This window comes from Thunnus albacares, chromosome 6 (genome assembly GCF_914725855.1).
Source record: "Thunnus albacares chromosome 6, fThuAlb1.1, whole genome shotgun sequence".
Taxonomy (NCBI): domain Eukaryota; kingdom Metazoa; phylum Chordata; class Actinopteri; order Scombriformes; family Scombridae; genus Thunnus; species Thunnus albacares.
This window is the reverse complement of record NC_058111.1, coordinates 30,950,922-30,976,659: the sequence shown is the minus strand read 5'-3', so window position 1 is coordinate 30,976,659 and position 25,738 is coordinate 30,950,922. Positions and strand designations below refer to the sequence as shown.

At 39.2% G+C, this 25,738-nt stretch overlaps 2 long non-coding RNA genes across 2 annotated transcripts in view; one reads left to right on the top strand and one right to left on the bottom strand.

The window, feature by feature from the left end:
* The window catches only part of LOC122984618, a 105,537-nt gene extending 84,565 nt beyond the window's left edge, over positions 1–20,972 (bottom strand). The window contains exon 1 of the long non-coding RNA XR_006403931.1: positions 20,462–20,972. This is a non-coding gene — a long non-coding RNA (uncharacterized LOC122984618). The remainder of the gene's footprint in view (positions 1–20,461) is intronic.
* LOC122984619 lies at positions 11,319–15,223 on the top strand. Its single transcript, XR_006403935.1, has 3 exons — positions 11,319–11,789; positions 12,529–12,612; positions 13,515–15,223. It is a non-coding gene; the product is annotated as an uncharacterized LOC122984619 (long non-coding RNA).
* Positions 20,973–25,738: the final 4,766 nt, after the last annotated feature.

The window sequence follows — 25,738 nt, the reverse complement described above, 5'->3', positions numbered from 1 at the left end:
AAAAAAACTCGCTGTCCATCACACGTGAACCTCATTTATTTGTCTTTTCTGTCTCAACAGGCCTCACATCCCAACCAATTAGCTCCTAAAAGTATCCATAAATGGTTAATGAAATGCACGAAAGTACAGACTAAAAAGAGAAGTGTGATGGTCCAGTGCAGACGTTTGTTGACAGAACATCAGTGTCACTGGTGCATGCTGGGGACACCGCAGCTCTTTTCTTTTGATGGACGTCTCATCTTCATAATTAGAAACACTAATTAGTAGAATTATTCCTGTTATAGAGGCACGGCTCTGTGAAAACCTGGTATCTGAAATGTGCCTTTTTTGAAAGGGGAAACCGTGTATTCAGCACATTCACAGCACCGATTGAACCTTTTTTTTTTTTTGCATGTTTAAAGATGTAGCTGAAAACTTATTACTCATTCCAATTCCTCAATTTCTTAATACTGAATTTGCAACTTCCTACTTATGGGCTAAAAATAAACTTAATTTGCAAATAAGGAGACGCTATTTGGGCTAATGAGATAGCTAGCATGCATCAAGGTTATTCTGTTTTTGCACCCATGAGGTGGAACCTCAGCAGGACTGCAGAATCCCTCGCCATCTTCTAATGCAGATTAGGATTCAATATCTTCAAACAGTGACTGGACTGACAGGAAGCACTTTGTTTTACCCATGGTGGTTCTGTTTGTCTGGCTCCTACACTATTTCATTTCAAAATAGCATATATCACTGTCACATTTCATCTTTGTTTACACATTTCCCTCTTGCAGTACATTGTCTTGACTTTGTACATGGCCTGTGTTTGATTTTGACTTGTTTCTCTTGTTTGACTTTGTTGATCATTTCTGTTGTTTGACTTTGCACATCAGTTATGTCATTTGTATTAATACACGACTTCTGATGCACAGAAACAGACGCAGGTTGAACAACAGTAAGGACATCACACATGCAAATGCCAGTTATTGTACTATCACAGTATATGCTATAAAATCCCAAACCACTGTTTTGCTTAAACACAACTTCATACAAACCGGCAGTAAGTAGCATTTGAGCGTTTGTCCTAAGTATGTAAAGTATGACTGTACTATTTAAATTGCAGATCTGTTCTAGAAAATAAACTGATGTCTGTTGGTTGTTGGAGTACATGTTTATTGACTCCAATAACTCTTGACTTATGATCAGTTACTCACTAGGATGATCAGAGAAACAACGTATTTACCAAAGAATGCGCTGATACTGGACAATTTTGCAAAAACCCTTTTTTAAACATCACTGCCAAAAGTTACAGTGGAACATAAGGGTAATGTTGGGCAACTAAAACTGCTTGGTTGACGTTAGAGAACGTTTTGTGGTTATAATTATTTATTAAAATAGAGCCAACATTAATTTTTGCTCTGGGACAGGACGCAGAATCTGGTTTGTGGTGTTGGGATTTGGGTTAACCCTAATTCTCCTTCCTGCATTGTCTCTGAATATCGCACTGGACATCAACTGAGTGCTATACAATTGTTTTAGACAAGTCAAATATTTATCTGTATTAAAAATTATAGTTTAGGCCAAATCATGAGTAATGAGGAGTATTGTAAGTCACTCTGGATAAGAGTGTCTGTTAAATGTACTATGTTAATGTAGATCGTGTTTAAACTGAAGCAACAGATTAATGACTGAAGCCTGCATGTTCTTCAGACTAATGAGGATTATAAAGATCTAATATAGCTCACAAAGAATTCTCACACATTTTACTTGCAAATGAAGTTGTCATTTCTCTGTGTGTCTAACAGATTCATACATATTCCTACATTTAATTTATTTTGAATGTCTTCCTTGCTACTATTCTTCCATATGACGCCTTTAAAATACAGCCCGGTTCTATGTTGTTCTTCAAAAACAGACCCACTGTTGTCTTGTTGCAAGGTAACTAAAGCACTGCTGCAATAATTAGCATGAAAAACCACTGAGGTGGCCATTGAGTGCTGATTCCATGCAGTGTTGACCTGCTTCTAGCTGTGTCTAACAATCAATACTGTGAGATAAAAGCACAGAGGCCGGCTGCAGGTGATGAAGTATGTCTGAACACAGCAAGTGAGTTTGTGTGTGTAAAGTTGTGCACAGCTAAAGACTTGTCTAAACAGGAGGCGTGTCAGCCAGGTTTTTTCTGTCGTCCATCTCATGTGCGTCTGATGGAACAGATACGCTCGTATTTTAATCAATACAGCTGTCCGGACGGCCTACATAACAGTTTGAGCGTGTACATAACTGGGACCTGAAGCTTATTTCTACGCTTCAAGTCTATTTTCTTCCATTTTATGTGTAACTATATGTGGTTCAGGTACTTAAACAATTTCCTGTCATTTTAACCAGTGTGTAGTGTATCTGATGTAGCTTGCAAGTTTCCAATTTGCTACTTCAATAACTGTAAATTTTTTGGATTGGTTTGCATGCTGCATGCCTACGACATAACATCCTATGTACGAAATATTACAGGAGTGTCATCAGGCCCTAAATAGACAGATTTAGAGAAATGACTCTTACAGATTATATAGCGTGTCTGAAAAGGGGCTACTGAGAGTGAAATCTAAAATTTATTAAAGATTTTCTTTCTTAAAAATGACAAAATCATCTCTTATGATTATTCTCCTAAACTAAGTTACCTTAACATAAATGTAAATGGTTTTAATGTGTCAACTGGTGAAAATTCTGTCCTCTTAATGCCATTGTCACATAATAATTATGTGGAGGGAAAACACAAAACAAAACACAAAAATAAATCTGCATTTCAGAGCTGGTGCTTATTTCACACATTTTGTGAGGCTGTGTGTTGAATCAACAACCCCCCACCACTCACACACACTCACCCACCACCTGCATCCAACCTCTCCAAAAAACCTCCTGCTGTCTGCCACGCCCTCCTAAACCCTTCTCCCTCCATTCTGTCATTATGAACAAAGTCCGGGTGGAGCCCCAGCCTCCAGGATCTAAGCTGCAGGCAAGCCCCTCACATCGCAGCATGACTGCCCCACATTCCTCTCACTTATCTGGGGTAGCACAGCACAGATGGCCCCCTGAGAGAGGTGCAGATATCGGGTTGGCGGTGAGGCTTTGGGGAGGTCTGCTGGCCGCCAAAATAATTACCTGTCACACAGGGCAATAGTTTGTGGTGAGAAGCAGTCATTTTTACACCATGAAATAAAGTAGTCTTGGGGATAGTCTACTTATCCCCCCTCTCTAGCTCTGCTTTAATTTACTGCACTCTCATTCGCCTATCTTCCCTCATTGCACTTCCTCTTGCTGCGCTGGTCTCTCACATTTCTCCACAATTCATTACCAGCTGTCAATCATCTGTCTGGCCAGGCAGGCTCACACATGAAACTCTCAAGAAACTACAGGCAAAAAAGCATGATTAACAAGAAGCAAAATATGACACGGAACGGCCAGATAAATGCTTCCAGCCTCTTTTGTAATAGGAAACAAACCTCACACCTCCACTTCTGTCTTTGAAACAGTCAGACTTTAAATTGGCTTGCTGAAACTTCAGGTTTATATTTGCATTTTATTAAAATTCATATCTGGTTAAGTCAGTGTCATCCACCTCTGATATGATGCTGTTTAATATACTGTATATTAAATAAAAACTCAGTGGTGGACAATGAACCAAAATTAAGTCACGTCACAATTACCTCTAGAAGTAGTTATGTTCATTTCACCAATGAAAACTTTTAGGAACTATATTAATTGACAACATTATTAGAATGAAAACTAGGCTAAAACTAAATAACAAAATGTATTTATTTATCTACTTATTCATCAATGTCAAAGATGGTCGAATGGGCATATATATATGCAAAATACAGCTGCTTGACCTAATAAGCAGCATCTTGCATTTCAGTAACATTATGTCTTTGGTAGTAATAGTTAGCTAACATCACCAGTTTTTGGAGGGAAAAAAGTGTACGTAATAAATTCATTTACAATACTTCTGAAAATAAGACAAGGAGTGGCAACAAAACAGCTGGAACAAACCATGACAACAGGCATGCTAGTACTGCGACTTTTATAAAAAGGGAGGCTAACTTGAAGGTGATATTATCAAGGACTGTTGTTGTACTGTAATGTTATGTTACTTGCAGTTAGCTATTTTATGTGTTTATAGCGTTTAAGAAGGAGTGAATGCAGGATTAATGGATGCTGTTTATAATCTAGATCTTTCCCTTGATGTTTGCTAACAGAATAAGATATAAACGCAAAGCATAATACAGTTAATCATGAAAAATGTTCTTGGGACAAAATAACAAATGAAGATATCGAACTAACAAATCAAAAGCAGCCTTCCTGAGCCGTCAGGCATAAGTCATGCTGACTGAAGGACTGGGGGATGGAGGGTTGGAGCAGCAGCAGAGGAGAAAGAACATTCATTCCAGCTCACATGCACCTCTCACACGCCTCATGACAAAATAAACATTGTCTGTGGTGCTTGGCCCAATGCCAGTATGCAAGGAGAAACAGCCAGAAAAAAGAAAAAAGAATAAATAAATACATCTCTCTCCATCAGCCCCGTATCACGCTTCTGCTCAGGACCTGTCACATCTTTCAGTATAGCTGCACTCAGCAGGAAACCTTTTACTAAACATCATATACAGGATGGTCACCTCACCTCTGATATGATGAATCTGATGAATTTGTAACAGGACTGACCAGGGATAAAGACTTCCCATAGAAAAGTTGCATTTGTGCAGTGGTGGAACAAGTATGCAGATCCAAAATACCAATGTAAAGAAGCAATTTAAAAATACTCCATTATAAGTAAAAGTATATAAGTATTATCAGCTTGATAGTTAAAGTATTGCAGTAAAAGTAGTGGTTTGGTCCCTCTTACTGATATATTATTATTTATGACATCATTAGATTATTAATACTGACGCATTCACAAGTCTGTTTTCGGTTTTTGGACTTTTTCTCTAATCTTTGATTTTTGGTGAAATATTGGATCATTTGATAATTATCTGAGATAAAATCATGTGAGAAGTTTAGAGGGAAAAATCACTATTTGGTGGAGCTGTTAACAACTCATAGACTTGTGAAATGTGACCCCGACTACACACTGCTTTTTGTAAGACATCAAAAGCCAAAAAGGTTGGAAACCACTGGTTTCATCTTTAACAATGTGTTGTATTTTAAAAGCTTGTTATATTATCCATTGTGTCAAATCTTCATCTGAAAAGTAACTAAAGCTGTCAAATAAATGTAGTGGAGTAGAAAGTACAATATTTCCATCTGAAATGTTGTGGAGTGAAAGTACAGTACTTGATTAAATGTACTTATTTACTTTTCACCACTGCTTTTGAGAAGCCCTAAACATGAACAACATTTTAATCAGATTGTGCATACTGTAAGTGCAAATGATACCATTCAATATATATTTGTAGTTGTTATCCTTTTTAAATTCCATTTTTAGTGAAGAGGTGTAACATCTCATGGTCTGGATCTGATCCACCATGACAATTTTTTAAAACACTCACTACTTAGCAGTTTTGGAATTTGTTTGTATGGAAATTGTTCAATTTTATGTGTATGGTCCATTTTAAAGTTATGACAGATTTAATATGATTTAAGATTGATGAATGAAGGAAATAGTTTAAAATCATTTAAGTGTCCAGCATATGTCATCAGAAGTGCTTGTTGGATGGTCGAATGGCTTCACAAAACCCCTCACCCTGCACCTTTACAACATCAGAATTAGGTGGGCTACGTTAGACAGTTTCTATAACATTCTGAAACCTACAATACAACATTCACACTCACTTCATGCAGTGATTGGCCAGGTGTGCAATGGTGAGAAAGTAAGCAGGGTATCAACTTTTCACTCCAGCTCTCCTTTTTCAGTAGTTTAACGACTGTATATGTCAATTCTCATGTTTACAACAGTGCAACACAATGAATGCCTTCCAGAAGAGACTGTCTGAAAGTGTGCACCGTTATTTCCGTATTTAAACGATGACAGTCGGCTTTTCACCTCACATTATGTTTTTTCATTCCGATGTGGTCAGGCAACACATTGCATGAACTACTTCTTTTCTAACATTATCCAGTCCTTAGTAAGCAGCTAAATCCCCTCAGCTCTACAGAGCTTATTAGCATCTTCCAGCTATTTGTTTTGGTTGTACTGTCCACCACAGCTTTACTGTTGGTTTGCTCTCACCACTCCCATTAGTGTTATTTTCAGCAGTAGCAGGCAGCAGGGGTGAGAGTCTTTAGGAATCGATTTAATTCCAATTCTTGGTGTCACTATTTGATTCAGAATCGCTTCTCAATGCAAAGCTAATTCTCCATTTATTAAATAGACCTAGTTTCAGGCTCTTACTCCAGCACAATGTGTGTCAAACCACTCACTCGTATCCTCAATTTCAATATGTTATATAACAGGCAGTTCAGATAAATGGTCTTGATGAAGGTCAGTGTCTGACCAAACAAATACAGCAAAATAAAATGAATGGGAATACACAATTTTCTATATTTAAAAAGTCAATCTGGAAGCATTTTACAGTCTTGTGCTTGTATAAGAATAATGAAATGAAAGTGTTATTTACTGACCAGGTGCAGGTCTTTTCAAATGAAAAGGACTATAGACACACTATGGAAATACTTCACATTCATCTTGCAAGGCCAATTAGTCATTAAGTAAAAAATGCAGCCAAACGCTGAAGATCAACTAAAAGATAACTCTAGTGTGTACATGCTATTCACAATCTGTTCCTTCAACATGTTGTTAACAACGTTCAAAAATGTTTTTTTGGAATCTGTAAATTGTCTCAGAATCATAGAAGATAGAACTGCAATTTTTATGTGAATTGAATTTTTTCCCTACCCTCACCTGGCAGTTGTTTTCAGAGAAAAAGCTCTAAAAACCCACTTTACAGTATGGTACCTGCCTAGCACCAAATGGTAGACAGCCAAAGTTAGCAACTAGCTGGAGAAGCATTTAGCAGCTATAAAGAAACATCTCTGAAATGCTAATGTTGCTCTGTGGCTGCTTGATGTGTATATTAGCCACTGTCTGCTAACATGTATCAACTGTATGTATCAACATATCAACTTTATTAGGTGATAATATTAAAACATTGAACTATTTGTTGTACTGCCCCCAAGTGGCAAAAGGTCAATTAATGCAGGTTTAAACAATAATTATCATGGGGCAAATTTTATTTTTTACTTCTCAAAAACTTATCAGCCTCAAATAACCAAAAACAGTGTTTTTTAAAGACCCATACAGATCAAACCCACACTGGTGCAGGTGGCAGGGCAGCCATACAGACCTTGTCGTACCCATGGGATCTAGCTTTGGGGCTCCCCAGCCTGCATGGCCCTCCACCCTCACCACCTTTGGGATTCAGGGTAGTTAAATCATATTTAACAATACTGCTGGTTTACTTTTTTTCCCGCCGGGAGCCAAATGTGACCGCCCTGTAATTGCTTCCATACTCCCCTTGCACTGTACAAATGTAAACACGTGAGAAAGGCAGGTAGCGTGGGCTCCTCCTATAGAAAACACAGCCTCTTACTGTAAACAGAATTTCTGTTTAAACCCCATGCACCCTCCACACTCTCTCTCTGACACCTAATATATAACGTGTGTGTGCGTGTCTCTGAGGAGCGCTTTGAGAGGCTTGATGGATTCTACCCAGACCATAACTCCCTTTACTAAGAAATAAACAAATATGATTGAATTATGATGCAAGGCACCTATAAATTTTCCAACACACTTTGGTCTTGTGTCTTTTTTAATCAGTCTGAGGGCATGTTGCTGCTCTTTCTGAGGCCTTCAACAACATTAGTTTAGCTGGAAATAGCCGTCTCCTATTTCCCAGAATTACCGCCGTGGGTGGATGTTGAAAGCAGTTTGAAAAATAGCACCTCTCATTTCTTTGTCTTTCCTGAAACAGGACACTGAACAGGAAAATGTGGCACAGTTAAGTAGAGTAACTGCTTATGAAATGTGTACACCTCAGTCAAGGCTTGAAACTTGCGCTGCCATTTACACAATAGGATTTTGTTAACACGGGATGTTTGTTATTTCCTGTAAAGATGCATATACATTCCCATTAAAAGCCACATTCCTTTATTAATTTACGTCAGAGAAACAACATGTTTTATTGAGAGAATGTTTGTGTTGTTAACATCTTCTATAAATGTGACAAATCCAGCTCTGACTCATGTTTGTAGGAGGCTCCAAGGACACAAATATATGTTTTTGAGGAAGCAAAGGGTTGTATTCACGTCTCTCTGAAGAGAAAATGCTCTCACTGCTACTCAAGGTTACACACACAGTCTATTCATAAAAATCCACTACTACCTTAACAAGGTCATTCCCAAAATTACCTACGAGTTATCTACCCGCAACCTTGAGTATCTGATTACTCCTGCACAATTACTCGGCTAGAGATTTCACATGTAATTTGTCTTTTTTCAGGCATGGGTGAAAAGAATAACAAACTGTATATGAATAGAGATGCATAATTATGACATAATTTGTGAAAATTGTGTTTGATTGCAGGGCATGGCAAAGTGTTTAATCATGTTTACCAGGCCATGTTGGACAGAGCTGGGGGGTATACAACTCAGAACTGACAAGCCTCTCAAGCTCTAAATTACAAGCATGTAAACCAAAGAGGTATTTCTCTAATCAGCAGCTTGTCTACCTACTACTGTATATCAACAGTTTTCTGAACTTTTGTTAACAATTTCTGCAAGAAAGTGAATAAAGCAGTAAAAGGTCAGTGTGGTTGCGGTACAGTGGGTCTGCAGAAGAGAAGGTATTACATGAAGAGGGAGACTTTTTCAAATAACTCTCCATTTTTAAATGGATAGTATACTCCAAAATACAATGAAATGGAATTTTCCTGTTACTTGGTAAAATATCAAAGTATTTCAATGTTATTTCAATTCAATGTTATTTGATTCTTTTTTTTTTTTAACTAAAAAAAAACCTGTCTATAACTCACCACAAATATTTAGGCATCTGGCTTGTAGTACTCAAAAAGAAAAAAATTATATTTTTGAAAACTCAACAGCATCGCCATTCAAATGACACACTTTCTCATGACACCTTGCTTAAAAAGTGTCTGATAAACAGTTTGCAGGCTTTGGTAGAAAATTGCGATATTGTTCACATGAAGACCTGCAGATTATTGTCGGTAACCACGCCATTACACTTGAAACTTTGCTGTTGAGTTTGGGTTTTTTTTCAATGTCAATGCTATTGACTTGAACTACAGAAAATAGCTCCAAACTTTGGTAATTCACATAACATTTAAAAAGAAAATTACTCTGATAAATACTATATATCACTCCAGAGCTAATAGTTTTTTTTGTTTTTCAGAGTTTTGTCCCTTTTAAATGTTACTCAGCAAACCCTGAGGTGCCAAAGCCTTCAGACCAAATCTCAGAATATATTGGTTTGCCAGTACGGACAAGGACTTTTTCCCTTAAAGGGTCTAAGTCTATAAAACCTGAAATGAAGCTTGTTTCACCCTGCCTTTAGCTGCTGCTCACACAACCAAGGGAGTTTCATTAGTCTGCTTTTCAATCTGCCCAGAATCCGTAGGAATTAATTCCATATTGTACGATTCTGCACCTCACGAATCACATCCAGCGGCAATGTCAGGTACCAAAGCAGGACATTGTGTGCCTTCTACGTAGCACACCAGAAAGTATTGCTGTGTCCAACAGTTTTTAACTTTCTAAAACAAACAATCTGACAAGCATGTCCACTTCACACAACTATTGGCCAGGTGAGAAAGAAGGATTAATTCCCCATTCCCCTAACCCAAAAATGCTGCCATTGAATGTCAAAAAAGGTTGTCAATGAACGTAACCTGAAATTTTGATGATTGTCCAACATCAACTTTCTTGTCAGGCAATCGGGTGGTTTTAAAAGACTGCTTCAGTTTTCTGTGAAGGTCTAAAATACGTTTCACCATAGATAACTCTTGCATGAACATTAAATAACTGCAGAATTATTAAAGACATTAGTGTTAATCATTAGTCTAATTTAAAGACATTAGTTCAAAATATCAACTAGCTAGGTATCTTCAAATCCAATAGTCTTCGTATTGTTCTTGCCAATCAAACCTTAATTACAAGTTAGAGATGGCATGGTTCATTTTAGCCCTGGCTCAGTTTAAGATTTACCATCCAAGCTTCTCTTACACCCAGGAACTCTGACTACACAGAGAGCCACAGCTTGCACCCTTCACCAAGGCCAGGCCAGTCCAGCCGTGCACAGTCCAGCCCAAGGCCAGACTCACTGGGGAATTTCAGCTGAATTCAATTTCACCTCTGGCCTCTGTCGCGGCAGCTTGAGCCGCGGCTACACAAAGGGCCAAGTTTCACATTGAACGTGAGAACCCCCTCATCTCCTGACCTCTATTACCATATGAATGGACCAGAAAATGGAACTGGGAGCAAAGAGAGAGAGACAGGAGTGAGAGAATCGAGGCAAAATGGCTAATTTTTAGAGCATTCGTTTACCTTTCACACTCACTCAGAATAGGGATTTGTCTCTTTATGTCACCGTGAGACAAACGCACATGTACAGATGTCATCCAGCGTGTCACCTGGAGAGGATACTATAGCTGCTCAGCGTCTTAAATCTTAAAGGGAAGTTGCATGAACCCTTAGTATTCTAAGCATTTGTGGCCAAAAGCTCATAATAGCAACAGTTCTAGACCTGATCAATGGGAATCTACAGGAAAACCTTAATCCAAGAATCAGCCCCTTTATATGGTTCAATGGCCTCTAACTCCTCATATTGCTTCAGCTCTTCTTTCTCTTTCACTACAGTTGTTATGCTCTCAGTATTTGTCAGTACTCATTCTACTTTCCCCATATTACACTCGTTCAATCATCATGTGCTCCCACTGGCTTGAAACGCAAATAAGCAAACAATATGAAGCACCAACAACAAGTAAGCACATAATTATATGTGGCAATTGGTGGTGTGGTTCTGAGAAGAAACAGCACTGGGAAGTCATGTCAGATGATACAAACAGTCAAAAATGTATATTCAAAATAAGATGGCGATGTCATTTTGGCCTTGTGAAACTTGTTTCACCATCAGCTTTTGACCTATAACAAGCTGATCATGGCCCGATCATATTGGCCTATTATTTATATATATATATATATATATATATATATATATATATATTATTGGAGACATCACATCAAACATTTAATATAAGACAAGAATATAATTATATGTAAAACTATATATTTTAAAGCTACAATCAATCTTATTTTCTTGTCACTATCAGTAGAATGTATTTAAGACCCTGAAAACCTACTGTATTTTCTCAGTCAGCGTCTTCGTATGAGTGACAGGATCCTACAAAAAAACCCCCAAAAACACAGATTTCTGCCCAAGTTAGATCCATTTTGGTTATTTCACATTAGAGATTTCTCTACTTGTGTTTTTGCTCTTGCTTTTCTTACTGCTTTGAAGTGGGCGAGGCTGAGTTGGAAAAAAGGTGACGTCACATATTTCCATGCACAAATTAGGATTTAGGTGCAAGCCTCCCAAAAACTCATATTACTCAATGTTTTTAGGAGTTGTTGGCTTTTATTAATAGCAAACAGCTTTAATCTAAACACTACACTAGCAGTTAGTTACTTTTATCAGTGTTGTCCCTCTTTAACCCCGCAGAGCAGCACAGATGGGAGGCAGAGGACGAGAGGTGGAATTAAAGGCAGGGTGTGGGGGAGAGCAGGTGTGAGGATGAATAAAGGTGGTGAGTGGTGTGTGTGTTTGTGTGTGGTGGGGGGTGGAGGGGGGTGGTGGTTAGGGCAGAGGATCAGTAAGAAAAGAGACTGAAACAGTCAGCCAGCCTGTGAGGAGTTCTAGCCACGCCCAGGAAACTAACCTTGCTGCAGTTTGTCAGGGCCAGTATGTGGGGGGTTACAGTTACAGTTAGCGGAAAAATCGAAATAGGACAAAAGGATGAGGAACAAAATTGAATATACTGTACATGTATAAATAGATTAACCTGTTTTTTTTAAAGTGCATTTTTCTTTCATTTAGGCTATAAGGAAATTTAACAAAATTTTGGTCCAGATAATCACTATCTTTAGATTTGAAACCATGGGGGAAAAATAATTAAAGAAACACATAACCCACTTGAGTTACTCTTCATTGGCAAAGCAGAAACCCTCTGGAACAAACTGCAGTAATAATATACTCTATGATAATAATACTGATTATGATTCATTAATAAATTACACAGTAGATTAGATACATACATTATCAGATTATATCTGATTTTTAATAAAATGTCAGGCTATAAGCTATGTCTACAATATTACAGAAACAACTGGAGCTGTCTGTATTTGTCCTTCAGTGTGAGGCCACAGGTTAAGTGTGACAGCCAGAGAGGGAGGGACACTTGATCTATAACTGAAATAAAAGATAACAGCATCACCAACACTGTGAACACACCATATGTTCTCTATTATCTCTCCTCTGCAAGACAGGACCATCAACTGCGTCAATTTCTCCTCTGCATCACTACATGTCTTCTTCTCTGTTTTCGTCTGCCGAGCAACAAACTGTCAAAAGTAAGTCCAGTTTTAGCAGAAATGTTGAATTCCATCCACCATGAAAAATGTATTATATGCAAAATATATGTATGTAAAATATATTATATGCAACGCAAAAACAGTTAAACAATCAAATCGACTGATATATTTTTAAACAGATGGGTGAACAGGGATGTAGTTGAAGTAAAACCACTTTTAGTTTTTAAAAAAAATCATCACTGCCTCCGTCCTTTTTTGGAAATTCCAACATGAATTCATCACAATGAGGTGAGCCGCCTCACGCTGATGAAGCAACATATTTTCACTTCAAGTCACACACATCCCTCTAAAACCACACATTTTCATATCATATCCTGTAAAAGACCCTTTTTTCGTAACAAGCCTAGAAATTTCTGTTTTTGTGAAATAATGACGAAATTGTATGTAGTTAATTTTAGGCTTAGGTTTTTGGGGTTAAGGTCAGCTTTTCATTTACTTTAATGTGAAAAAAATACTGCCTTGTCTAAACAATTTTTTAGTATATCTATATGTATATATATATATATATATATATATATATATACATATAGATATATATATATATATACACTTTTTTTTTTTTTTCATATAAATAGTTTTTGTGAGATCTAAACCTCTACTTTCATGCATATTTCTTTCTTTTATAGGCTTACATACAGTACCAGTCAAAAGTTTGGACATACTGGTCCAATAACTGGTATAATTTTATAGGAAGTAGCACTGAGTTGGTGAAGTTGTAAGGACAGGGACTATTAGTTAATATTAATTAATATTTTTCTGAACATAAAAATGGTTGTTGGGAAACAGAGAGAGATTTGGAATAAAAGGTATATCAAAATAAATGAATATTTTCAGCAGTGGACACTGAAGGTAACTTTTTCTGCTGTTTCATTCGGTATGAGGTGAAGTCATCGAGGCAGCATGGTGAGTGATCAGAGACAGAGCGAGTGGCCAGACAGAGCTCCCTCCCTCCCTCTTCCTCCTGCATCAGAGCCCGTGGTCATTATTGCCCTCCAGACTGCTTTTATCATCTCTATAAATCTCTGCTGGCTCAGACACAGCGTAATGAGGAGACCTGCGAGGCTGTCAACCTGCGACTCTCACCCCCGCCGAGAGGAAGAAGAGGGGTATGAAAAAGGTGGAGAGAGGCTGGAGGGCCGCAGACAGAGATGAAGAGAGGGAGGGAGTTAAAAAGAGAGGGGTAGGAATTGGTTATACGCACACACACACACACACCTACACTACACAGCAGCCTCCTGCCCGTTAAAACATTATATTCAGCTTTCAGCATTTAATGAAACAATCTCAGACATTTTCATATAACTGTCCATTCTTCCTCCCTCTATCACTGATGTTAACATGATTAGACCTACTGCCTGTGTCATGAACATCATTTACATTTGCTGCTTGAAGGCCTCTTCTAGTATAAAATCTTGCGGTGCACAAGAAGTGGTGTGTTCTATACTTCTGGTGTGTTCACAATAAACAGAAGTAAAACAGAGTACTCTGGATGATCAGTAATATAACTGAACAAAGATTGGAGTGCCAACTAAAATCAAAACAGAAGTTATTGGACACAAGCCTGTACTGCCAGGTGATCTCTGGGAAGTACGGTGCAAAAAAAGCACAGCACTTTGATTTGTTCAGAACCACATATGTGTCAGGAGGGGCAATTCTTCATAAGTTGCTAAATTAGTAAATCTGTGTTTAGGTTATAAAGAATGTAGTAAAATTATTAATTTGCACATTCACATATGTACTTTGTTTTCACAATTTAGTCATTTGTACTCTCTATTATTTGATTAGTTCCCTCAAATTAAATCATTTATACTCTTGAAGTACTGAACTGTGATGTTAAATTACTTGATTTAGTGCCACAATTTACTAGCTTGAAGTTTAATTGCAGTTGTCAGTGTCCCTTTCACACTCTCGCTATCACTGGCTTTAATACAGTTTTATTTTGATATTGGACTGAGGTTTGTCAATGTACTTCAGGTTTTGGCTGTTAAACACAAAGCTGTTATTTTCCTTTGAAGGGATTTTATGGGATGACAAATGATATTTCACAGTAAAAGCTTTGAAGCTATATAGATGTCAGTTCATAAAATCTCAGCTCCAGTGGCACTTCATTGCAGCATTAGGAACATGGACTACGTAGATGGAACAGTAGCAAAAGAAGCCATTTAAGGGTGCAAATTATTAATTTTAAAACCCAATTTATTAATTTGAGGACTTTATTAATTTATTAATTTGTATTCCTTGCATTTTATTTTATCTCATAAAATGCAGGGAATACATCAGTATATTTAGCAATGTAAGACCATGATATGTAATTTGAGGGGATTACAAAATTAATTATCTAAAGTTTATTAAGTATTTCTGGGTTCCATAAATGTGACATTGGTATACTGATGTTTCAAAATGCAAAATGTATCACTTTTATCATGTTTTACTTAAAAATCTGTCAAATGTGTGCAGTCAAATTCAGCTTGCAGCAGCCATTCAGGGCCTTCAGCCACCATGTGCAACCAAAAGGCACACCTTTTTTATTTTTTTAATTTAATAAAACAATAATATTATACAATTAAATTCAAATACCAAATCTCATTAGTTCTGCAATTACAACTTTTTTATCATAATTTTGATATTTATATTTTATTCATTTATAAGTAATGTGATCTTGGTTTTTTTTGTACCATTTTACAAAGTGTGTATAAAACTGTACTGAACAGATATTGTTTAACATTTAAAGGATTAATGAAGTTTCTTTCATGGATTTTAAATGCTGCTTTGCTATCCATTAAACATACAGTAAAAATTCATTTTAAAACCTAATTGATCAGTGTTGACCTTGTTTAAATGGCACTATGGTGTCAACCATAAACACAGCAATAATTTACAGTTTTTATATAAGTGATCTTTACTGTCATGACTATACAATAAGATATAGAGTATGTTTGGGCCTATATTAGCACCATCACACTAATAACAAAATGATCCTAGGAGGGCAGGTAGGTGAGGGGATTAAGTGCTGCTTCCAGAAAGGCTTGTATATATGCAGGTAGGCTCTGTATATAGTAACTGTGAAGCCTCTTGATTTTTTTTTTTCTCTTTAGCAATTTGCTGCTACAAAGGCAGAAGAGTGATGGATTGAGGCGTGTCCCCACAAGAACCCACCTCACCTGTCAAAATCCTTTTGAGGATATACTTAACTGTCCTTGTATTCTGCAAAAATGTCTTTCTTTTCTAGGAACTGCACGTCCACCGCAGCTGGCTGGTACAACTGCTCGGGGGATGGGGGTGGGGGGTGGGGAAACAGCTCTGAGAGAGACAGACCAACGCTGAGCTCAGTGACAGTGTTGTGTTTTGTGTGTGCATGAGAGAGAGCGAGAGACGGAGCGTGTGAACCCTTCTACCTCTGATGTCAGACGCGAGAGCCTTGCGTCGCTGCTGACGCCCGTGCAGCCGGTAAACCAAACACACTCTCTGACAGCTGATACATAGTATGGACTTTGACCCACACTGAACCTCACAACGGCCCCGTCATCCAGCGTCAGCTCGGCGCTTCCTCCAGTCCGGTCTGATACCCTCCCACACTGTCAGGAGCCGTCTCCAAAACGCCCACGCTCGGTTATGTAAGGGGATAATCCTGTGCAGTCATTAAAATGATGCACGGCACTGGAGGTGTAGAGGAACATAACTATTTGATGCCTATGGTGAAATCAGTGCATTAATGTTTGATAATCATAATACCTCAGAGCAGATTATACCTCCATACTTTGCCACAGAAATCTTCTTTTAACTTAACCCCCACAACCTCTGCTGTATCTAAATGCAGAGGAATATTTGAAGTGGTGCAGCCTCTCTGACACTTTAATGACCCCTTGCTCCTCCAGACTCCCTGGCTCTTTCTCAGACATCTCAATCACCTTCCCCTCTGGTAAGAAAAAAAAAAAAACTCATTTCACATGAACGCTCGCTGTGTGGCTCCTCCAACAGAAACAAAAAGGCAGCCTCTCCATCATCCGGCAAACCATAAGCTTCCCTTTATCTTCCCTCCCTCATTAAACTCTGAATAACTCAGCAGAGAGGCAGAAAGAGGAGAGAAAAAAGTGATTGAATTCTGCCGGAGGAATAAAAGCCCCTTGAGGTTGCCATTTTGAATGCGTGCCATGTTGAACAGGCTGGATCCAGAGATCCCAGAGACAACAGAGCGGGGAAGAATGGTCTATAGACAGAGCTCCAGGCCAGCTGACCCACTGTAGATAATGTACCATGGATGTAGTGTCATTGTACTGAGAGGCTGGAGTCATGATGATGACCCGTCGCGACCTCGCAGGGAGGCAGGCAGAGGCGGAGGAAGGAGGTCTGAAAGGGAGGTCAGAGGGAAATCGTGGCACCAGACTTGATATCTCTATTCAAAAGCTGTACTGGCAACCTGGTCGCAGTGAATGCGGCCCAATCCTGGGAAGGGGAAGACCAGAGAAAGGGACACAAGAAAAGAAAAATGGGTTTGACATTCAGGCAGGCGGGCTGAGGGAGGTAACAAGTTCACGGCCCTTTCAGAAAACATGGCCGCCTGCTGTGTGATGGATCATGGAGCCTCAGATTGCCGTCAGGGGTGGGACCCGGGGAGGAACACATGGGAACCCAGGCTCCCAGGAAGAGAAGAGTCACCCTGACGTTTGAATAAATGAACTCCTGTTGGTTCTGATATAAGCAGCTCCAACAGAGACATGAAACAATACTGCTGCAAAGAAATGACAAGACTAATGCTTCTGACGACACCTCCACCGCAAGAATTCATTCAGTATATTTTCATGCATTCACTCTGAAATATACAAGTGAGAATGAGAGATAATATCCTTCATGATACTTGCAAGTGAATGGAGTTGAGCTGAAAAGGTGATAACTGAAAAAACACCTAGACCTCACAATAGTGGAACCCGACTAGTTAACAGAACAGATCCTTTAATTAGAATGAGGCAAACCAGATTAGTGCAAGTTTTTCACTTTAAAGGGGTACTCCAGCAAATTAGTATTGCACATCCATACAGTTGGAGGACTTGAGAGACCAATTTATGAAGTGAATGGTCAAAATTGTAGCAGCAAAGGACAAGATATCTTGGCTTTTTGTCCCCAGTATGAAACAAGCTTCAAAAATGCTGGATCCTACAATTCCCATAATCCAAATCAATAGCATCTTTCATTAGACCTTACACCCTCGTCTTTCAAACTTTATGCACCCCGTTTGTAACGCAGATTTTATGTCAAAAATTTGAAGTGTGAAGCCAAATCTGTTATCGCAAGGGTTTCTTAAATTTCTATTTTACTATTGTAAAATCTGTGCACCTTTAAATTCAGCCAACTGGTTGGATTTCAAAAAAAGAAAAAGAAGTCGTGATGCGAAGTTGTGATGCGTATTCTTTAGTTAATCTGAAATGGCCTGAAAAAATTTGTGAATTATTTGAATTGTTTGACTTTAATCTTTAAAACAGTCACATTTTAATATTATCTCCACTGAACATTTCTGTATGTATGTGTGTGTATGTGTGTATTGCACTCTAGTAGTTTTGTTATTCATTGTGTCAGGCAAATACAAGTGTCCAGCCCACATGTACTTATATGACAGCAAAAATAATGTTGCTGTGGTCAAATATTTGTCAGACAAAAACATCAACGTCTTAGAAATGACATTAAATTGCCAACAAAGAATACTGTCCTTTTTCCCCAGACAAAGGAAATCTGCCACAAAAGATCCCCTTCCTAAAACACAGCTCAAGTCTTTTGTAATCATCCATCTAGAAGTGGTCATTAGAAAGCAAGGACAAGGGTTGCCCTTAAGTTGTCATATAATGAACAAAAAAAATTCAATGGACTGCTTTAATATCACCTAAAAACAAAACCTTTTCTCTTCAGGAAGACGAAAAGTAGTAGTCGGGTTACTTTACCGTAATAAAAGTGAGCACAAGTGCGTATGAGATACTGAAGGAAACACCCATTGTAACCATTACAAACACGAGGATTGAGCAGAGAGGGTCAGCTAAAGTATGTCTGGTATGCCAGGGATGACGACAACAGCCACTACTACTGTAAACATATTAAAGTATTGCTTATCACTGAGGAGTATGGAGGCAGCGAGTGGGAAGAGGAGGAGGAGGATGAGACAGGAATGTAACTGACAAAACATTAATCATCTCCACACATTTAGTAAAAATTGTGAGGTATGAAGTAAAAATATTTGCATATTACTTAGTTAACTAATGAAGATTTAAAAAATATCTAGTGGTCATATTGTCAGCACACATTGAGCATTAAAGTGCGTACAGTGTGTTGGTAATCAGTAATGAAAGTTGAAACAAAAGTAGGTATTTGGTGATCAGCAGAAAATTAACGGTGGATTCTCTGGTTCCAGCTTCTTAAATGTGATGATTTGAATATATTTGGCTTTAAGACAGTGGGATGGATAAAACAAGCAATTTGAAGACATCACTTTCACTCTGGGAAATTATAATAGGTATGAAAATTTAAAGACAAAACAATCAATTGATTAATCAAGAAAAAGATTACAAAAAAATTAAACAAAAAAACATCCGCAGCCCAAGTTTAGCAACATCGTTGCAGTGAGCTGGTGGGGAAAAAAAATTTGAAAATGGAAGACCAGCGGACATAAGAGACTGAAATACTACTGGAATATAATAATAATGATAATAATAACAACAACAATAATAATAACGTTTCGACACAAAACCCTCTCTGTTTACTTCCCTATAGTTCCATAGTATCTCTGGTGTGCCCCACCTCCACAATCCAGGAATAATAAACCTGTCAACAACAAGTCTCCTGGGAGGCCACTGCTGACACTTCGTTGTCAGTGGCAATGCATGCTGGGACAGCTAATGGGACAGGTCCTCAGGGGTGCCTCAACAGAGGACAGCCCCAGACAGGTGAGCTGTCTGACAGGTCCAATATAAAATAAACATCATCAATATATTCACTTTTGTGGGCTTACAATCTCTAGTTGATCACTGCTGTGTTAATATTATTACTGGATAATTGTAAACCCACTCTGATTAAATCAAATAATATTATTGGATTTGGGAGATTTAGGATTAAGGCCAAGGTGCCATGAATTTGAAACTGAATCAAATTAATAATGAAACCTAGTTAACTACATGAGAATACAACAACATCATGAAAACAAATGAATAGACATCCTCACTGCTAAAATTCAAAACGGACATTTCAAGGTAAAACAAACCGAGCAACCGCAACTGAAATACTGACAACTTAAAACACTGTTTTTGTTACAGGACTAGAAAGAAGTTCTGTAACAATAACATGAAAAAAACCCATTCCAAACTCCCACCACAAAACTTGAAATTTAATCAGGTCTTTGTACCTCCGCCGCAATCCCCCCACGTGAGCGCCCAGCCTACAGTACGTCTCTGTGATTTCTCTTATCGTAACCACGTGGCTCGATTTTAGCGAGTTTGTCCTCCCTCAACACGTGTATGCGTGTGAACATCTGAGCTGATCAACTAAACAGTTCCCATATGTAGTGCTGAAGGGAGCAGCTGGACTTTCAGCACTTCACTCCGCTGTGAGTGAAGTGACACCGGTCGGATGGTGCTGAGAGGAGACGGTGTGCAGTCTGTCATTCAGTCTGTCAGTCAAGTCTTTTTACACAATTCCTCACCAGCACAACCACATATTCTTTCAATTCAAAGTACAGGCGGATGTAAAAGCATTATTTGCACTATGTGCACTCAGTAAACAAGAGTTTGGAAGCAGCAGAAGCAGTAATGGAAATGAGTGAGCAGTTGTTTGGTCTTTCCTGGGCACTGACCTGGACAGCATAGCAAACACAGCGCCGGTCAGCCTCTCATCTTGCTTCTCTTCTCAGATTTCACACTCCAGCTCCCTCCTGACTGCCTTTTGAAGTTGGTCCCTCCGCTATTTCTGAGGTAAAAGTCGCTGGCAGAGGAGGGAATGAGGGAGAGGAAGAGGGAGATGGGGGTGAAGTCTTTCTCTCTTGCCTTTTTTCCTCCTCCTCCTCATCTTCTTCTTCTTTTCTATACTTCCCCCTTGCTGTATTTTGCACTAGCTGAAATCTGCACCTCCTCTTGCTCTTCCATAGCACAAATCTCTCCACACACTCACTACTGGGAGAGGAAGAGAAAATAACATTGCGAGAGAGAGAGAGAGAGAGCGAGAAAGAGAGAGAGAGAGAGCGAGAGAGAGAAAAAGAGAGAGAGAGAGAGAGAGAGAGAGCAGCAACAAAAGTCTGCTCAGTCACCTCGTCTCCCTCCTGTTCAAATTTAGAGGCTGGATTTCTGGCTGCAAGGCGAACTCTACTGGGCATGCCCACAACCAAGAGGCACACTTTGTAATGAACACTCACTTCCTCTCTTGTTCTTGCCATCCCCCCCACCCCCTCCTCCCTCACGGCTCCTTCTCTCCCTCCCTCCCCCCCCCGTATAGCTCTCAGTTCAGCAGGAATCAGGAATGCTGCATGGACCAAAGCGCACTCGGCTCCAAGGAGCAAGTCCTACTTTGCACGAAAAAACACAATCTTACACTTTTAAAAATGATGAAAAACAAAGAATTTGAAAAGCAAGATATTTGAAAAGCAAGATAAATATGCTGAAAAACAAAACAATCATTTCAAACATAAGACATACTTTTGTAACTAATTGCAAAAATACCAATATTGTTGGTTCGCAACATATTTCCAATCCATGTAATTCAATCATGTGCGCATTAGATGGCTGTCTAGACTTCAGTGATGTAATATTTAATCCAAAACTAATGGACATGTCACTCAAAATGTCAAGGCAATCAAACAGTCAATTTTTATAATGAAATGTGCTCATGTGAACAATTTTCTGCATCACTTCTGCTTGAGCGTGATAAAAAATATTATCTGGACCTATGTGGCATCCTATTTAAAGTCTGCCTGTGCTGGTCTCTGTTGTGCCTTATTACTGATCCCACCAAAACACATACTGATACTGCTCAAATTCAAGCAGATATATCCCATGGGTATGGTAGGTGTATGGGATTTGCTGTTAAAAAGCAGCAGAGCAGTATTGTTTTTTCTAGTCTTTGCATAGCAATGTATGACGTATTTCTAGTCAGCCTTGTGCCTGTGCTATCTCAGGCTCCCCACACTGACCCAGATTCTCCCCAGCAAACTATCAGGACACTATGTATCAAAACCAGGCTATGGAATGAGGACAGTGAGTTCAGAGAGCGACAGACAGAGAGCGAATGAGAGACAGGCAGAGAAAGTTCCCTCGGCATCTGTATTGTGCTAGTCAGGGGGAAAAAAACACATTAGAAATGCCATCAAAGGAAGCAAGTCATGATTCATTCAGAAATGGAATAACATGAAGCCGACTGATTCAAGGCTTGATGGAAAAATGTTGAACATGCTACATATGAGATAGCTGCTGCTCAGACCTGGAGCTTCCTGCAACCCCTCTGCTGAGACAACAATGTAATCCCGCAGACGTCCTGAGCAGAGGCTAATCCATCTGGACCATCTGAGGGGTGAAGATAGGGGCCAGGTGGAGGAGGAGGAGGTCCAGACGGCTGCAGGCTTGACCCTGAGAGGTCAGAGGTTATGGGAAACAGTGGGTCAATATGAAGATGAGAGGTCAATGCCACGGCTGGATAAGCCAGGGTCGCAGCAGTTGATGGATTGATGCGGAATGGGGGGAGGGGGGATGTGTAAAGAGATCAAAATTAAAAGCTACAAAGTCGAACAAAGGAGGAGAGGGGCCAGTCAAGCTTGAAGGAGTCACAGTCGAGCTTCATGCACAGAAATATTGTCAGTGTTGATTTAACTGTCGGAGTGCAAACGTGGAAGGAATGCCATGGAATTGTTTAAGCAGGAAGGGCTGAACATGCTTGAAACAAAGTACTTCATATGACAAGTCATCCAACCACATCTAAAGGCAGTGTTTTTACCTGTTCTGAACCACGCTCATAGCCTCCTCCTAGCTGCATCCTACTGCCTCTAAACTCTCTCCAGAAATCTGTCTTTTGTGTTTCTTTGAAGTCTTGACACAATGAATTGTACAAATGGGGATAAGGGCGCACGCTTTCCGACAGTCTCTCCTTGAAGTCATTCATGGTGTTACGCTAGGTTGTGCACAGGAAAAGTGAAAGCAGTAGTTGTGTGAATGAAAAAAGCTAGCTAGCTTGAGAAATATTCCAAAGTAAGAAAGAGGCTTTCAAGACACTGTCAGCATACTGAGGCTTTTATACTTTTGCAGTGATACACATGAATATCTCTGTGGATCCATAATACATCTAGGATGTTACTGGTAACTGTAGGTCACAGAGGTTTGCAGAGGTTCCCAAATCTCAACAAAGTGATGTGGGTTGATCAAACAAGCATATTGGTTGATAAACCTTCCTATTAGGAGTTGGGTTCAAATTTGGCACATTAATGTTACACTCAAAATTAATCAAGTTTAAGTATATAAGAAAACATCCATACCAAAGTATCCAAATGGCACCCATGCACGTTTACTTATGTGCTGACAGGGAGCCATGTTTCAGCTACAGGTCTTCATGGGTCCACTTGGTCTTAAGTATCCAAGATTTGATCCAGGAACCCCGTCGAACAGGGTCCAAACTATATTCAGTCTTATCTGGCCTGGGTGCCAGAATGTTTAATACCCTAATATCACATGGTGCATCATATTTGTTCAGGATAAAGACTGTGTTGCTGCTGCCTTTGACCATAAATGCTTGATAGTTTCTGGTGCCTTCTTTCTATTTCAGTCAAATTCTCCTTGGGTCTATTTCAGAACAGGTCTGTCTAACCTCAAGTCCCTTTCAAATTGGGTCCACTTTTGTTTTTAAATGAATATACACATGCTGGGTTTGGGTGGGTTTTCTCTTGGTACCTTTCGGATCAGAATGTGTGAGGCTCGAGATGACCTGTAGTACCAGCGTTTAGACAGTATTGAACAGGCAGCCAGCTGTATGGGTGACTAAACAACTCTCCATTGAGCTCAAATAATTGGCCCTGAACACTTGTGAAAAAAATGTGCGACTGGATGTGTCAAATGCTTGGCGGTAAGACCAAAACATGGAGGCTCTGCAGCCTCCTGTCAGGAACGAAACAAACAAGTTTTCCTTGGCTGTGTCAGAACCATCTGAGCCTGGGGCTGCAGACCACACTGGTCTGCTCCCCTTAGCTCAATACTGACTCATTAGCCCTCTCACCCAGGGTCTCTGAGGACCTGTGACCCCATCTATTGTCTGGCCCAGGCCTATCTTGACGAGAGCCTCAGTGCCGAACAAAGCCCTGTCATTAACTCCAGCAAGGCTGCCCCTTTGGCCACAACCTGCAGCCCCCGCAGCCTGTCTGGGATGAAATGAAGTGGGTCAGACAAACACAACGCACCGTTCATCAACTTTAACCCCCATGACGACCACCAGCCTGCCACCCCCGCCATCTGAAAAAGGGCAGGGAGTGACAAGCTGTTTACAGGCAATGGAAGAACACTGTCCATCCACTTGCTCCTGTACAAACACAGATGTGTGAGGTGTATTGGTGAACTGCAGTGAGCCAACACTAAGTGCATAGTGAGGGGGTGTGGAAAGCAATAATGGTGGCAAGGCAGTTGTTTGTTTTCTCGTTCCCTTAGTCAATAAACCAATAACAAGTAGCTAAAGAACACACAGACATGTTGAACTTGCTAAGCAGTGTGGTGCCTGTATTCAAGTATGACCCTGCCTCATATTGATCCCATGTTACTGGTGTGAAATAATAAATTTATTCCATATACAATACTGACATTAGCTCACTATTATGACCTGTGCATTATGATCTAAATTTTAATGGATATTAAAATACTATATAAACCAATTAAAATCAAGGAAAATATTTAACCATTTCCATCACAGCGCTATTAGCCCAGCATCAATCATCACATTGTTTTATATTTCCAACATTTTTAATGATTCCCAAGAGGCTCTTCAAGTCATGACAGGCAAATTTCAAACTATCAAAGAACAAATAAAACATAAAGGATCCATTTTGGCTAAGTAGGATATCCATTTAAATCTGCACCACCACACCCAAATTAAAAATATATTATTAAATATAGTAGTTCCTTGAAATAAACAAATTAGCATTTCATGTCTCCTCAGCAGACTGGACTAAAAAAAAAAAGCAGAGGAAGGACAAAAAGCAATTACATTGTCCAGATTAGACTAATTCTGAGCGGATCTGATATTTAAATGTGCTCTGAAACACTTTCACCCATTGATAAAACAATTAATTGATTTTGCAAAAGTATTGATCATTTCTCACCAGGCGTTGATGGACATGGTTATAAGCTATCATATTGACAAAATGCTCAAAGCATCATTAGCAACAAATGTCCAAACACCTTTTCTTTTTTGACCACAATAGTATACTATAATAGCACACAACACAAAGATCAATCTTCTCTGTGCATGTTTTTACAGCTGTGACAAGACATGTGATATGGGCTTATCAGCAGAGGCAGGGCACAGGACAGACTACAGTGAATGAGAGCAGTGACTTTGGTCAAACTGTTGGAGATAATGTCTGTTGTGGGCTATGAAGACTCTGAGAACTATTCAGATAATATGGTGATACATGGTGCTCAAGACTTCCCTCTCTCGCTTTGCACTGGCTGTTTAAAATGTGGGGTACATCCACACATGGAGCACTAGCGACCCCATTTGGACTTACCACATACTGCAGTCAGTCTAACGACAGAATCACTTTCTCCTCCGGCGTGAGTGTGGCAGCAATTAACCTTTTTGACCACTTCAGACTTTTTAGCTGTGTCCTAACTTTACATTACATAGTAATTCTAAGCAGGTTTTGGGTAAGTTGTGTGTTCACACTGGAAAAGTAAGAAAAAAAATAGTATGCATACTAAACATTTGATTTTAGTGTGCTGTTGTTGTATGTAAGTCTCTTACAAAGCAAACAAATGATGGAGCTATTTACAGCTGAAAAAATCCAAATATTGTAGATGGTGGAAAGTCAAAAAAGGTATTCCAGCAAAGCAAAGTAATCCCCTAATAAAATAGTGTCTATCCTAGTACGCTGGTGTGCGCTGGAATA